Genomic DNA, 14,645 nt, shown 5'->3' with positions numbered 1-14,645 from the left:
TTAATCAATTCAATTATTATTGATAATAAATGTAGATACAAGTGGAAAAAAAATTCTAGAACTAAATTCTAATATACTTGGAACAAAATCTAATACAAATCTCATATAATTACAATCTACACTTTAAACTCCACAAAAAAAAAATCTGGAACCAAAACGACTTCAAATCTGGTATCTGGATCGAAACCAACTTCAAATCTGGAACTCAGACGCAAATCTCAGAACTCTGCAAAAATCAACAAAAACAAAGCATACAATCTGATTTTGTAAGCCGGACAAGAAAGATTTACCCACATAGCTAATACCACTAATTCCTTAAATAACTAATAAACAGTAGTAGGGTTCTGAAATCCCTTAAACAAGAAAAAGTCGAAAAGAATAATCAATGGAAAGAGATGCAAATAGATCCCTGCAAAATTCCACTGTAAGAATCATTATGTAGATTATAGTTAACATAATCATTGCTAGACATAGATTTGCACAGATTGAAGTTTCATTACAATCACAAGTCACTAACCACTCTTATAAAGTCAATCCAGTTACAAAAGCCGCACCCAGATGCCATTCAGACAATAACAAATATCTCTGCTTATTTCTCTCATAAGCAAGCATAATTGAGTCAATTAGATTCCAAAGGCAGCACCAACAGGAACAAGAACACAAGAATGCAATGGCATTTTACAAGGCAAACAGATTAATTTAACGGCTTCTAATGTTTTTACTTTAATGGCTTCTATAACACTTTACTTTGTTTGAAACCTTTATAGAGTGTTCTTGTTGTTGCACCTGATGCCCAAAAGGATCCAATATTCTGGATATAAGAAGTTAAGAGCTGTTAATTTTATTCCATCATCACTTGAAATCTGACAAACGATGCTACAAGGGACGATATCTAGTTCACGTTCACCAATATAAGATGGTTTATTGGGTTTAGTTGATAATAATTCAGACCACTAATTTCAGATTTTGAAATGCTGAGCCATGGCCTGATAATCTCACTCATCATTATTCTGCATAGAGGAGAAACATTACTTCTTTGTCACTTCTGATAAACCAATTTCATATGACTTTTACCAATGACCAAAAGACAAAAATCAATTTCTTACTTCTAATGAGACCACTTATCACTTGTTTAAGTTGGGTGTTCACTTCAGCAGCCTATTGTTGTTGATTACAGTGGTCCCCATCATCATCCTACCTATGATCGTTATAAAAATTAGAGCAAATAGTTAAGACTTTTTCTCACCATCACATATGATCGTTTTAGCGCCAAAGGAAAATCTTCATATCCAGGAAAGTAGGAAACTAATGCTTCTCTCACTTGAACCTTCGTTTTTTAAGTGACAATTAGATATTTCTAAACCAGATGATGGTCCAGATTTGAGAACACCATATCAACAGGATGTTTTATGCCACCCCAAATATCATGTACTCTCTCTATCCTCAAAAAAACTTTCCTGCTTGATTTAGGTACGTGACTTAAAAGCTTTAGACAGTTACTTATGAGCCTACATGTCGGGGGTGTTTCTGCTAGTAAATGGCAGCTTGCCTACTAGATAAAAGTCCCTGCCTACTAGATAAAAGTCCCTGCCTATTTCATTCACAGAGTCAAGTCACCATAAGCAAGAAGGTCAAGAAGAAATACAGTCTACTCATACAGAACTCAAGCATAAAACCATCTCAAAAGCGACAGAAGTAGTAACAACCTGCTCAAGCCTTGCACATCACAAGGAATGAATTCTTATGTGAGAAAACTAACACATCAAAATAAGTAGTCATGTAACAATGAAATATGATAGGAGCTCTAACTAATTGTCTTAGCTGTCTGCGCAATAGAAGTTACCACCATTGTCCAGTACCAGTGCTCGTATCCAATGGAGATACTTAAGCCTATCTAGCAGGGGAGGTTTGACATTCAACACAACTAAAACCACAACTTTTAATATTCTTCCCTCAATTTGTACTAATTCGCTGCATTAAAGTTCTTCCCCTCTTTTGCTTTATATCTTAATTTCCCTTTTTACTCTACCATGCCACACTTATTGGACCCATTTAAGTTCACACTCAGCTCACAACTACATCATCTTCCCCGTCTAAAAAATAGTAAAGAACGGGAAGGAGCAGCAAAAAAATTCAACTCCAAAAACAAATGCATTAAAACAGCAATAACAACAGTAAAGATTATTGCTTTCCCATTTCAAGACTTGGTGAACCCTTTTATAAAACATTAGATTAAACCATATTAGCAGCTCCAATAGCACATTGGTTAAAACTTGACATAAGAGATTAAAACTTATTGGAGTTAGAAGATTTGAGTAGAATTTGAATCATTCTTTGTTATTAAATTGATGCACAGAACATCAAAGCTCAGAAATTGAAAGCAAAAAAAATCAAAAGTAGTCATCTTTTACCTTGTTCGAATCAACTTGAAGCAGGTATAATTCTTGATCAGTGTCTGTGAAAAATCTTTGTAAATAAGTTAGTTGTACCTGAAAATAAGAAGTCGTATTAATTTTCAGCTAAGAAACTAAAAATGATAATTATTCCAATTGATAACAAAAAGTCGTTACTTTGAAATAAAATAAAAAACAAAATCCTAAGCAACCCAATTAAACGAAATAAATACATACCCAAAATCAACACAAAATCATATATAATCCCCAAAAAACCCCAAATCTGATGAGAAGAAGAAAAAACCTCGAAATAATTAGGACAAAAATCCGACGAAAAAAATCAAGAAAAAATCAGATCTGAAACAAAAATCGAAAAAGAGAGGATTAATAAAAATCGAGAAAACGAAAAAAACATACGAAAAAAGGATTCGAAAATAAAAATCGAAAAAAAAAGAGGATAAATATGGGATTTTGAAGGAGAATTGAGAAATTAACAAAAAAAACTAGATCTGAAACAACCCAAAAAAATCACTAACCCTAAAACGAAAACCTGCGATGATGATTGGCTCAGAAATCGATCGAACCTCCCTTGAAATCAGAGCAAGTGTGGTAGCGGACAGAATACCGTCGACGGTGAGAGAGAAACATTGACGACGGTTGTGATGTGAGGTGAGAGAATAAGGTGGGTTCTGATGTGAGGTGAGAGAATAAGGTGGGTCGTATTCTTTTTCTTATGACCATTGAATACCGTCCGTCATGTTAGACGGTAAACTTGTACAACGGACGCTAATTAGCGTCCGCTCCAAAGACGGACGCTAATTTCAGAAAAACGGATGCTAATTAGTGTCCGCCTAAAGACGGACGCTAATTTTTAAAAAACAGACGCTAATTTGCGTCCGATGGCGTCAGACGGTAAATTCAGACGCTAAAAGCACGGATTCTTGTTGTGCCTAGAAAGGCAATCAAGGGCCAAGCTTTGGCTGATTTCATTGTAGAGCTTACTCGGCCTACGTTAGAAGGTGTCCAAGATCCGGCGGCAGGAAGGCGTCATTGGACCCTTATGGTGGATGGATCCTCAACTGCTAACGGATGTGGGGCAGGAATCATTTTTCAATCTCCAGAAGGGGATAAGTTTGAATATGCTATGAAGTTCAAATTCCAGGCGTCCAATAATGAAGCAGAGTATGAAGCTCTCTTAGCCGGCATAAAAATGTGCAAAGCGGCTGGGGCCTTGGAAATTGAAGCTAAAACTGACTCTCTGCTGGTTGTTAGTCAAGTCAATGGCGAGTTTGAATGCTAGGAAGCGTCCATGAGCAAGTATATGAATTTGGTCAAAGAAGAGATCAAGTCTTTAAAGAGGTTCGTCCTGGATCAGGTGCCCAGATCAGAGAACCATCAAGCTGAAGGAGATGTTCCTAGAATAGTCTTCTGGGAAGTAAAGGCGGCCAAGAGCATTGAGGCTGGAGAAGTGCTGTTTCTCAGCCGTGAGGATGAGTGGATGAGTCCAATCATAGAATTTAAGAAAACTGGCCGTCTGCCTCTTGATCCAACTGAAGCCAAGTATGTGAAACAAGGGACAAGTGGTTTGAATTGTGGAATGAGACTCTATACAAAAAATCCTATAATCGGCCTCTTCTCAAGTGCATCAGCCGAAAGGAAGGTCTGGACGTTTTGAAGGAGTTGCATGAGGGAGCTTGTGCTTCTCACATTGGAGGAAGAGCTTTGGCAGAAAGGGCTCTCAGGACGGGCTATTTCTGGTCGTCCTTAAAAGAAGATGCACTGCTCCATGCAAAGAAGTGTGATAGTTGCCAAAAGCATGGTAATAACTATCAAAAGCCGTCCAATTACTTGACGCCCATTCTCTTTCCTCTTCCCTTTGCTAAATGGGGGATGGACATCCTTGGGCCTTTCCCTATTGCTGCCGGCCAGAAGAAATTTATAATAGTAGCTGTAGACTACTTTACAAAATGGGTTGAAGCTGAAGCATTAAGGGGCATCACCACCAATGACGTCAAAGGGTTCATTTGGAAGAACTTGATTACAAGGTTTGGCATGCCCCAGTTAATCGTATTTGATAATGGGCCGCAATTCGAAACACCCAAGCTTCGTCAATGGTTGGCTGACCAAGGAATCAAAGCTCACTTTGCAGCCGTAGCTCATCCACAGGCTAATGGGCAAGTGGAGGCTTTTAACAAGATTCTTTCGGCCGGGATAAAAAAGAAGTTGGACAATGCTAAGGGGCTTTGGGTAGAAGAATTGAAGCTGGTCTTATGGTCAATAAGGACAACGGCCAAGAATTCCACCGGCGAGACTCCCTTTATGATGGTTTATGGCTCTGAGGTCGTCCTCCCTATTGAGGTTGAAGAACCCACTTTAAGGGTAATGATGTATTCAGAAAACGCTAACTGGGCAGCCCTTAGGACGGCTCTGGATTTAGTTCCTGAAGTCAGGGGCAACGCTCTGCTGAGGATGCAACTATACAAGTTGAGAATGGCAAGAGACTTCAACAAAAGAGTTGCAAGACGTCCGTTAAAGCTGGGAGACCTCGTCCTCAGAAAAATGGAAGCGGTCGGCCGAGCCAAAGAATTAGGCAAGCTTACTCCTAACTGGGAAGGACCCTATAAGATAATCGAAGTAGTTCAGAATGGTACCTTTCGTCTAGAAGGATTGGACGGGCGTTCTATTCCTAGGACATGGAATTCTGACACTTTGAAGAAATACTTTGTTTAGGGCATCCAGCTAAATTGTAATCTTTTGTTAATGCATTACAAAGAAAAAGTAGAATGTATACATGTATCTTGACTATTCGTCAAGCAAACTTCATATAATACAACTCTACTTCTCTATAACTTAGTCTGATTTATTTGCTTAAAGTTATTGCGATCGTCCAAAGTCATTAAAATCAACAAAGCAAACAGACAATGCACCTTACATTGGGAGGTCGGCCGAACTTCTTATCGTCCTTAAATGGATAAATATGCAAGATTTGGCCGGTGGTTTACTTAAAGAGTTGAATACCTCCCAAACAAGGTCGGCTAGGATTAGGACGCCTTAGTAAAGGTGTCCTACTTCCCGTCAAACAGCCACAAAACTTCGAAATAACAACCTTAGTAAAGGCACAAGTTATTTCATGATTTAACAAAGATGGACGAGTTACACAAACTCTTAGAAAAACGTCCAAGTTATTTAAAAATTATCTTCTCAACTCCTTCTTGAACAGCGAAAAGTTATGAAAACTCTTCGTCCAAGAAGGGGGGCATATAGGGGCATAATTTATAAATTGACTAAGTCTTTGTCCAATGACGAACATACTCAGGTTCTGGCCGAGCAAACCTTTATACTTGGTAGTTTTTTGCTTGAGCATTTGGTGATGAACGTCCAGAAAAGAGCTACTGGGGCAGATAAAAAATGTTGACGAATTACTTTTATACTTAGACATTAATGAAGGTCTTAATGTAATCAGCCAAAAGAGCTGATTGGATCGATAGAAGGATATTATGACGAGTACCTTTCGTACTTGGTACAAATATGGGATTGTAATGTAAGGCGTCATAAACAGTAAAGCATAGCACAAAAAAGATTGAAAAAGATAGCTTTTCATATATGAAAGGGATGATTACAATCTAATCTAAAAAAAAAGAGAGAAAAAAGGTACAAGTGGCTCACGGCCAAGATACAACAAAAGAGCTAGGCAGCAGGAGGATCATTGTCCTCTCCGTCCTGAGCCTCCATATCGTCTTCTCCTTCTTCGTCTTGAGAGGATTCTTCAAAGACGGGAGGTTCTGCTCCAGATATGGTGGCCTTATGCAAGGCTTCTTGGAACTCCAGCCGACGAGCATATCTGGGGATATCCTCCTCTTCGGCCATCATGCCAAAAGCCTACACCGCCCATTCTTTTGAGGTATCTATGACGTTGGTCATAGCCTCTTTGGCGCCAGCAACGGTCTCTGCAACCTCAGTGCGAAGGGCTTGGTTCTTGACCTTCAGGACGAGGTTCTCCTTGAAGAAATCAGCAGCCATTGTCATGACTGAATTCCTCTCGTCCGTCAGGACACGTTCCAATGAGGCCCGTTCGTCCAGCATCTCTGTCAACCGAAGAAGGTAGACTTTGATCTGAGACTCCAGCTCGGCTGACCGTTTTTCCAGCGCAATTTTGGTCTGCTGATGCAACACCTCTTGCTGGGCCATAGCAAACTGGGCATGGTCAGCGGCCGCTGTCACATCGTGGACGAGCTTCTTGTTTTCTTTTCTGAGCTCCTTTGCCCAGTCTTCGGTTATCATGCTGCGAGCAAAAAGCTGAAAACATGAAAGGATAAGGCATGTCAGGACGACTGAAACAGAAGAAAATAAATGCCAAGTAAAAAGCATAAGCGTCTAAAGAGAAAAGGATGTACCTCGGCAGCAAGCTGAGACATGTAACCTACATGTCCAGACGATGCTCCCCTTAACCCCTTAATATAAGGTTCAGGAAAGCACTTGAACAGCTCCGTCTTGAGCTTCTCACGGTCAGACGACGACATCTTCCCAAAAGCTGGAGAAGATTCATCGTCAGAGAGGCTAGGGGAGCCGTCAACAGCTGGACCCTTCCCTTTATCTGAAAGGTTAGACTCGTCAGTACACCTGATGGGAATAACCACGGTCTGTTTGTTGGACGGACTCATCGGACGCCCGCCAACCCGTAGTGTTCTAACTACGTTGGAATAGTAAGACTCACCAGAAGAACGGGAAGCCGTCCTATAAGCAGCCGGCATCTGGCCTACCAGTTGGGCCACTGGCCCAGAGAAGGCGGACCCGTCTACAGCCGCGTCCGGCTGAGAAGATTGTCCTGCGTCGTCCAAGACAACAACCTCGTCAGGTTGCGAAGGAGTGGGTTGCTCGGCCGGACCAGTATAGGCCACGAGGGCCCGGGAGTCAACTTCAGTCGGCTCTTCTTTGGCCTCCTCCTTGGCCGGTAGATCGATCACGACCTTTGGAACCGGCCGTGTGGTCTTCTTCTTCTTGGCAGTGAAACCCTTTGCCTTTTTTGAGGGAGGGGCTTCACTGGTGCCGGCCGGCCGTTTCTTCGCTGCGGCTTTTTCGGCCAAAGCCTTGGAGGTTGGGGCATTTTTCAGAAAAAGACAAAGATTAGAATACTCTTCGAGGGAGGACATCGTCTGGATACATCTAGACGATCTACTCATCATGATGGCAGACCGTCCAGTCATCATCTGGACGAGTGGTTATTATACGAAGTAGCTCAGCCAGCACTTGTCTGGACGTACTACCCATTGAAGGGGCAAACCGTCAAAGTATCAACCTGGACGGGTTGCTCCTCAAATGAATAGCTCGTCCAACACTATTCTAGACGGACTGCCCCTCGAAGAGGCAAACCGTCAAAGTATCAACCTGGACGGGTTGCTCCTCAAATGAACAGCTCGTCTAACACTATTCTAGACGGACTGCCCCCCGAAGAGACAAACCGTCAAGGAATCAACCTAGACGAGTTGTTTCTTAAAAAGATGGTCCGTCCAGTACTCCCCTGGACGTACTGCTCCTCGAAGAAGCAATCCGTCCTGCAAACACTCTAGACGAATTGCTCCTTGGATAGACGATTCGTCCAGGCTCCATCTAGACGGGTTACCCTCCAAAGAAGCAGATCGGCCAGCTCTAAAAAAAAAATATATATATATATATATATATATATACAATATAATATCTTACCAGGGTGTCGGCCCTCTTTTCGGCACCTGATTTACTGTACTCCTTCCATAGAGTGTCCGCAAATCTGGATGAGCTCATGTCTCCTATCCAAGACTTCCTTAGTTTGCTCCTGGCTGAGTCTGCAAAAAGGAACGAAACGAGTGTTGGACGAATGATAAACAAATCAAGAAATTTTACTTAGAAAATTCTTAGTGGATATACCTCTGTCCTCGTCCTGCCGCAGGCCGGCAGCGACTAGGAAGTTATCATGGTAAAACATTTCTTTAAATGGAATCCAATTGGACGGACCCTTGAAAGAAACATCTTCCATAGTATATTCCGAAATCCGGAAGTACTCCACCATCTCCTCGGCAGAGTTACTCTCCAGTTCCAGATATGAGGCCATCCGTCCAGTGTTTGTGGTTGACCGGCTAAAATACCGAAGTCGGTTTGCCACCGCTTTGTTGGGCGCCTGGACGAAGAGGAACTCGCCCTTCCATGAGTGCATCTTGGAAGTCTTATCCCAAGACGTCAAGAATCCTTGACGATTGCACACGCTCAGCCAGCTTCCTTCAATGAACCTAGGGACTTTGGCAACATAATGAATGTGAAAGCGGCCAGAGAAGGGTCCTTTCCTTTTAAGTTGCAGACGACCAGAAAGGTAAGGATGTTTTGCCAAGAGTTAGGGGCAAGTTGATTATGTCCTATGCCATAGTAATGAAGAAGCTGGCTGATAAAAGGGTGAAGGGGAAAGCGCAGGCCGGCATCTAATGCCAAGCAATAAACTGCAAAATGGCCGGGAGGGGCACTGAAAATAGTGTCCTCTCGGCCGAGAAGGACAAAGTGGTAGCCGGGCATGGGCATAGCCACTGAAAAAGGTCTAAGGTCCGAACCTAATCGTCCCAGCCAAGTGTTATCGGCCAGGATAAACCTAAGGTCAGAAAGGGGACCTAGCCGCCGTCTTATTTCAGACGAAGTGGTTGACGGCTCCTCTGAGCCACTAGCGGGGTTAGAGGAGCTAGCCATCCTTGGCTCATCTGAAACCGTCCTGTGCATGGACGGGCTGGGTTTTGGGGAGTCCCTGATTTCTGGTTCCTCCTCGGCATGCTCAGGAGAAGGAGTTTGATTAGCAGGACGAGCGCTTTGGGTCTCTCGTTCCCCTTCGGCAGGAATTCGTCCAGTGGATTCCTCCCTTTCTGAGCTAGAGGCCGGCATGGTAACCCCTCTTCTGATGCGAGCCGTTTGCTTGAGGCGCGCCAGATTACCCTGCACAGGTATAGACTGGATCGTCTGACTTTGCCGTCCATGGCTAAAGAAAAAGAATGCATGCCCGGCCGAGATAGGACCAACTCTAGAAGATGCCGAGGAAGTTAGGCCCTCTGTTCTAGGGTTGACACCAACCCTTGAGCGGCCGGAATTGTTCGAGGAAGAGGACGAATTCATTTTCTTAAAATATGTGTGCAAACAAGAAAAAGAGTTGAGAATATACCTGTAGAAGAAAGTTCGGACGAGCGTCAAAGATGACTTGAGGCCTCGGACGAGCAAAGTAAGAGCTTGGACGGGAGTTGTTCTTCTCTCTAAAAGTTCAGTAAAAATCTGCAGAGTCTCTCTCTCTAGAAAATTTCTCAGCGATGTTAAAATGATTTCAGGAGCGACTAAGGCACATATTTATAGAGGGGTGAAAATGACCTCCTCATCCAGTGAAAAGTAACCGTTATGCCTAGGGTTGACCTATGGAGACCGGCAAAATCGCGCCTCTTTTTTGAATGAAGGGGAATGGCAGTTCCAGGTCGGTTAAAAGAGGAAGATTAACCGTCTTGGCACCTAAAAGATAATAACTCCCTCTTTTAAGGGGCAAATGTTGTAGCCTAAAAAATCAACGGCTATTGTGCTGACACGTGGCCCCATCCGAGCCCTACATGTGGCATACATGCAGGGGACTAAACGTACAAAGGGTCTGGAAGTGGCAGGCCTAAAAGTACGTTTCTCTTAGAGGTGATCATGGGCCGGGCCGGGTTCGGTCTGGGCCGCGGCCAAAAAAATTTGCCCATTGGCCGGGCCGGGCCTAAATTCGGGCCGAATTTTGTGTCCAAAGCCCGCTATTTCGGGCCGGGCTTATCGGGCTTTTGCGGGCCAAAACTGGCCGGGCCAAAAAATAGACTAAAAAGTCGTTTTTAGCTTGCCCAAAGCCCGCCCAAAAACAAAAAAAAAAATGACCGGGCCGGGCCCGGCCCGGCCCGCGGGCCGAAAAATTCTGCCCAAAACCCGGCCCAAAAACGGGCCGGGCCAAAATGATCACCTCTAGTTTCTCTGAAGAAAGTGTACTAGAGGCCCCTCTCCTGGCCCCAAGAATTGTACTTAGGCCCAGTAAAAATGATTTACACCTTTTTATGAAAGTGAGGTGTGCTGACCAATTAATTACTGCCACGTGTCCCACTACTTTGATTAGCCAATTCGATGCTCCCAAATTAGGGTGACATCAAGGCACAGCAGTCATTTCAAACAGTATAAATAGTCCTTGATTTCAGGGTGAAAGGTACGTTTTTCAGAGCATAGTACTGTTACTCTGTCATAAATTCTTCTCTCTCACTCTCTACTTTCTCTCTCTAAAAGTTCCTTTACATCCCTGACATCTGACTTAAGCTTCGGAGGGGGAAATACCACCCAAACCTCCAGGGTGGGTCCCTTTTGTGCAGGTTGCTGGTCAGGAGTTTGCTTCGGGATTTGAATCAATCATTGTTGCACAAGTCTCCAATTTTAAGAACTCATCTTTGGGAGTGTGATATAAGTTTGCTAGTTTTACACTGCATAACACCAATAATACGAAAAGTACGCACATAAATTCAATGAAATGTTCTTCATTTATGATGGTCTTCTTAACTTATTCAGTTTTTAGAAAAGTGACTGGTATTAAGAAAATTAAGTTAGTATTAAGGAGTTCGATAATTATAAATTGCATATTGTTGTAACAGCAATTGTGTTGTTCAGTTTAATAAATGTTTCCTAGTTTAGTCGGTCTTCAATATTATTCTACAATTTAGAAGTTACTTCAATGAAAAATAGGGGTATGTCTTTATATGAAGACAAATAGATTTGAGTGAATCTTGATAGTGATAGTTGTAGTATCCTCATTCCTAACAATATTTATAGAATGAACTTTTTGGAGTTTATCTTTAGATGCACTTTCCTCGTCAATCCTTTCAAAAAAGAAAGCAAAAAGAAATGTTTTCTATCAAGTAACATATACGTTACGTAGCATTGAACTCATAAATCAATACTACAATCCACAACAGTAGGTTCTTAATTAGGAGACTTGTGCAACAACGCCTGGACTCGAACCCCAAACCTGAGCTCTGCCTTGAAACCTGCAAAAAGGGACCCACCCCAGGGGTTTAGGTGGTATTTTCCCCTCCGAAGCTTAAGTCAGGTATCAGGGATATGAAAGAATTTTTAGAGAGAGAAAGTAGAGAGAGTGAGAGAGTATTTATGGCAGAATAACAAAACTATGCTCTGAGAAACGTATCTTTCCCCTGATTTCAAGGACTATTTATAGTGTCTGAAATGACTGATGTACCTTGATGTCACCCTAATTTGGGAGAATCTGATTGGCTAAACAATAATGTTGTGACACGTGGCAATTGCTGATTGGAGAATACACCTCACCCTTTTACACAGAAATGTGTTTTACCTCTACTGGGCCTAAGTACAATTTTGGGCCATAAGAGGGGTCTTAGTACACCTTTTTCTCATAAAAGTGTACTTTAGTCCATACAAACTTATGACCCATGTACTTTACCAGAATAGGAAAGTGCCACTTGTAGAACTGTGATGGAGCCACGTGTCACATTTATAGCCATTGATATTTAGGTTACAACATTTGCCCCTTAAAAAGAGGATTTTACCATTTAGGCGCCAAGACGGTTGGTTTCCTCTTTTAACCGACCAAAACAACCCTTCCTTTTCAAGATGGAAAAGGGCGCCATTTAGCCAGTCTCACTAGGTCAACCCTCAAGGGTTTTTGGCATGCAACGGTCATTTTTACCAGAAGAAGAATTTACTTTCACCCCTCTATAAATATGTCCCTTTGTCGTTTCTGAAATCACTTTTACATCTTGGAGAGATTTTTTAGAGAGAGAGACTCTGCCTTGTTTTTACTGAGTTTTACAAAGAGAAAAAGTCCTCGTCCAAATTGTTAAGTATTGTCAATTCGTCCAAGGTTTCGTCCAGCTCGTCCTTACCATTCGTCCAAGCACCTTCAACAAGTATCCTTTCCCTTTGTTTATTTTTCTTGTATTTTCACACATTTTTAAGAAAAATGAACTCGTCTTCTTCTTTGAATATTCCCGGCCGCTTAAGGGTTGGTCTTGACCCTAGAACAGAGAGCCTTTCTTCTTCGGCACATTCTAGAGTTGGGCCTATCTCGGCCGGCCATGCATTTTATTATTTTGGACATGGACAGCAAAGTCAGACGACCCAGTCTTTACCTGTGCAGGGTAATCTGGCGCGCGACAAGAAAACAGCTCGCATTAGACGAGGGGTAAACCTTCCGGCCTCCAGCTCAGAAATGGAGGTATCAACCGGACGAATTCCTGCTGATAGGGAGCACGAAGTTCAAAGCGCCCGGCCAGCAAGCCAAAATACTTCTCCTGGAAGCGTCCAGGAGGAAACTATTATCAGAGAGTCTCCAGAACCCAGCCCGTCCGAGCAAGAGATGGTCACGGACGAGGTCAACGAGGTGGAGGTCTTCTTTAGTCCGTCCAGCGACTCAGAGGAGCCGTCCACTACTTCTTCCGAGATAAGGCGCCGGCTGGGCCCCTTATCTGACCCTAGGTTCATTCTGGCCGACAACAGTTGGCTAGGACGAGTAGGTCCCGATGTTAAACATTTTTTCTCGGCTATGCCTATGCCGGAGTATCGCTTTGTTCTTCCTGGCCGAGAAGACACTATACTTAGTGCTCCTTCCGGCCACTTAGATGTCTATCGGCTGGCTTTGGATGCCGGGTTGCGATTCCCATTGCATCCCTTCATTAGCCGCCTTCTTCATTATTATAGCATAAGCCATAACCAACTTGCCCCAAACTCTTGGCAAAACATCCTAACCTTTTTAGCCGTCTGTGAGCTAAAAGGTGTCGATCCCTTGCTGGCCGCCTTCTCCCAAATCCACTATGTTTCTAAGGCTCCAAGAACGGTAGACGGAGCCTGGTTCAGCGTGTGCAATCGTTAGGGCTACCTGACGACTTGGGACAAAACGTCCAAGATGCATGCCTGGAAGGTCGAATTTCTGTTCGTCCAGGCACCCAATGAAGCCGTGGCAAGATGGTACCGGTACTTTAGCCGGGCTACCACCAACACTGGACGAACACGTCTTACTTAGAGTTGAAGAGCACTTCAGCCAAAGAAATGATGGAATACTTCAGAGTATCGGAGTATTCCATCAATGATTCCTCCTTTAAGGGTCCGTCCAATTGGATCCCCTTCAAGGAGATGTTTTACAATGATAACTTCCTGGTCGCCGTCGGCTTGCGGCAGACCGAGGATAGAGGTATAACTTGCTATTTTTTCTAAGTAATACTGTCGTCCAATGACAATCATCAATCTAATCATGCTTTTTCTTCTCATATAGATTCGGCCAGAGCAGCGCTCAAGAAGTCTTGGACGGGGAGATATAAGCATGTCCAAGTTTACAGACTCCCTCTGGAAGGAGTACAACAAATCCGGCTATGAAAAGAGGATGGATACCCTGGTAAACACTTAGCAATATTTTGTTTTGTTTTTTTTGTGGACAAACCCTTTCTTTAGGAAGCAAATCGTCCGAGGGTAACTTGGTCGGCTTCCTTTAACCCACGAGACTCATCCAATACTGAACATGCTGACCTCTTGGACGAGTGCTATCGTCTAGACGGACCTTGCCCCAAAGGGGAACTCGGCCAAGATTTTGCACCCTTCTAGGAGGGAAGTCGTCCAGAGCTTATTGGCCGGCTTCTTTCCGCAGAGGATATCCTTTTATCTTATCTTTTAGCACTTGTGGACGGGCTCCTTATTTAACAGAGCTTCGTCCAAACTAAAGCTGCACCATTCATGGTCGGCTTACCTTTTTTTTCTTGCCGTTCATATTTTTACTTGTTTCTTTTGCAAAAAAATGCCCCAACGTCTAAGGCGCTGGTCGAGAAGGCGGTTACCAACAAGAGGCCAGCCGGGACCGGGGACGCGCCTCCCCCCTAAAAATCCAAGGGCTTCACTGCAAAAAAGAAGAAACCCTCACGGCCTGTGCCCAAGGTCGTGATCTCCATTCCGGCTGAAGATGACCCTCCTACTACTGAGGAGAGGGCCTTGGTTACTTACACCGGCCCAGTCGATCCTACCCTCCCCCTTACTTCTGAGCAACCGGACGCGGTTGTTCACTTGGACGGGATAGGAAATCAATCTACCCAGCCGGACGCGGCTTTAGACGGGTCGACCTTCTCTGGGCCAGTTGCCAAATTGCTATCCCAAATGCCGGAAGCTTATAGGACGGCTTCCCGATCTTCTGGTGAGTCTTACTATTCTAACATTGTTACGACTTTGCGCGTTGGT

The 14,645-nt window shown here is 43.4% G+C and overlaps 1 long non-coding RNA gene across 2 annotated transcripts; it reads right to left on the bottom strand.

The window, feature by feature from the left end:
- LOC104889152 (uncharacterized) lies at positions 1-3,237 on the bottom strand. 2 transcript variants are annotated; one of them, XR_007271309.2, is made up of 3 exons: positions 2,930-3,221; positions 2,412-2,489; positions 1-226 (listed from the first exon to the last, which is right to left on the bottom strand). It is a non-coding gene; the product is annotated as an uncharacterized LOC104889152 (long non-coding RNA). The 2 variants fall into 2 exon arrangements; XR_007271308.2 differs by lacking the exon at positions 1-226 and adding an exon at positions 450-1,198 and having other exon boundaries at positions 2,930-3,237.
- Between the last annotated feature and the right edge of the window lie 11,408 nt (positions 3,238-14,645).

The sequence above is a fragment of the Beta vulgaris genome, chromosome 2 (genome assembly GCF_026745355.1).
Source record: "Beta vulgaris subsp. vulgaris cultivar EL10 chromosome 2, EL10.2, whole genome shotgun sequence".
Classification (NCBI taxonomy): Eukaryota; Viridiplantae; Streptophyta; class Magnoliopsida; order Caryophyllales; family Amaranthaceae; genus Beta; species Beta vulgaris.
This window is presented reverse-complemented; position numbering and strand designations above follow the sequence as displayed.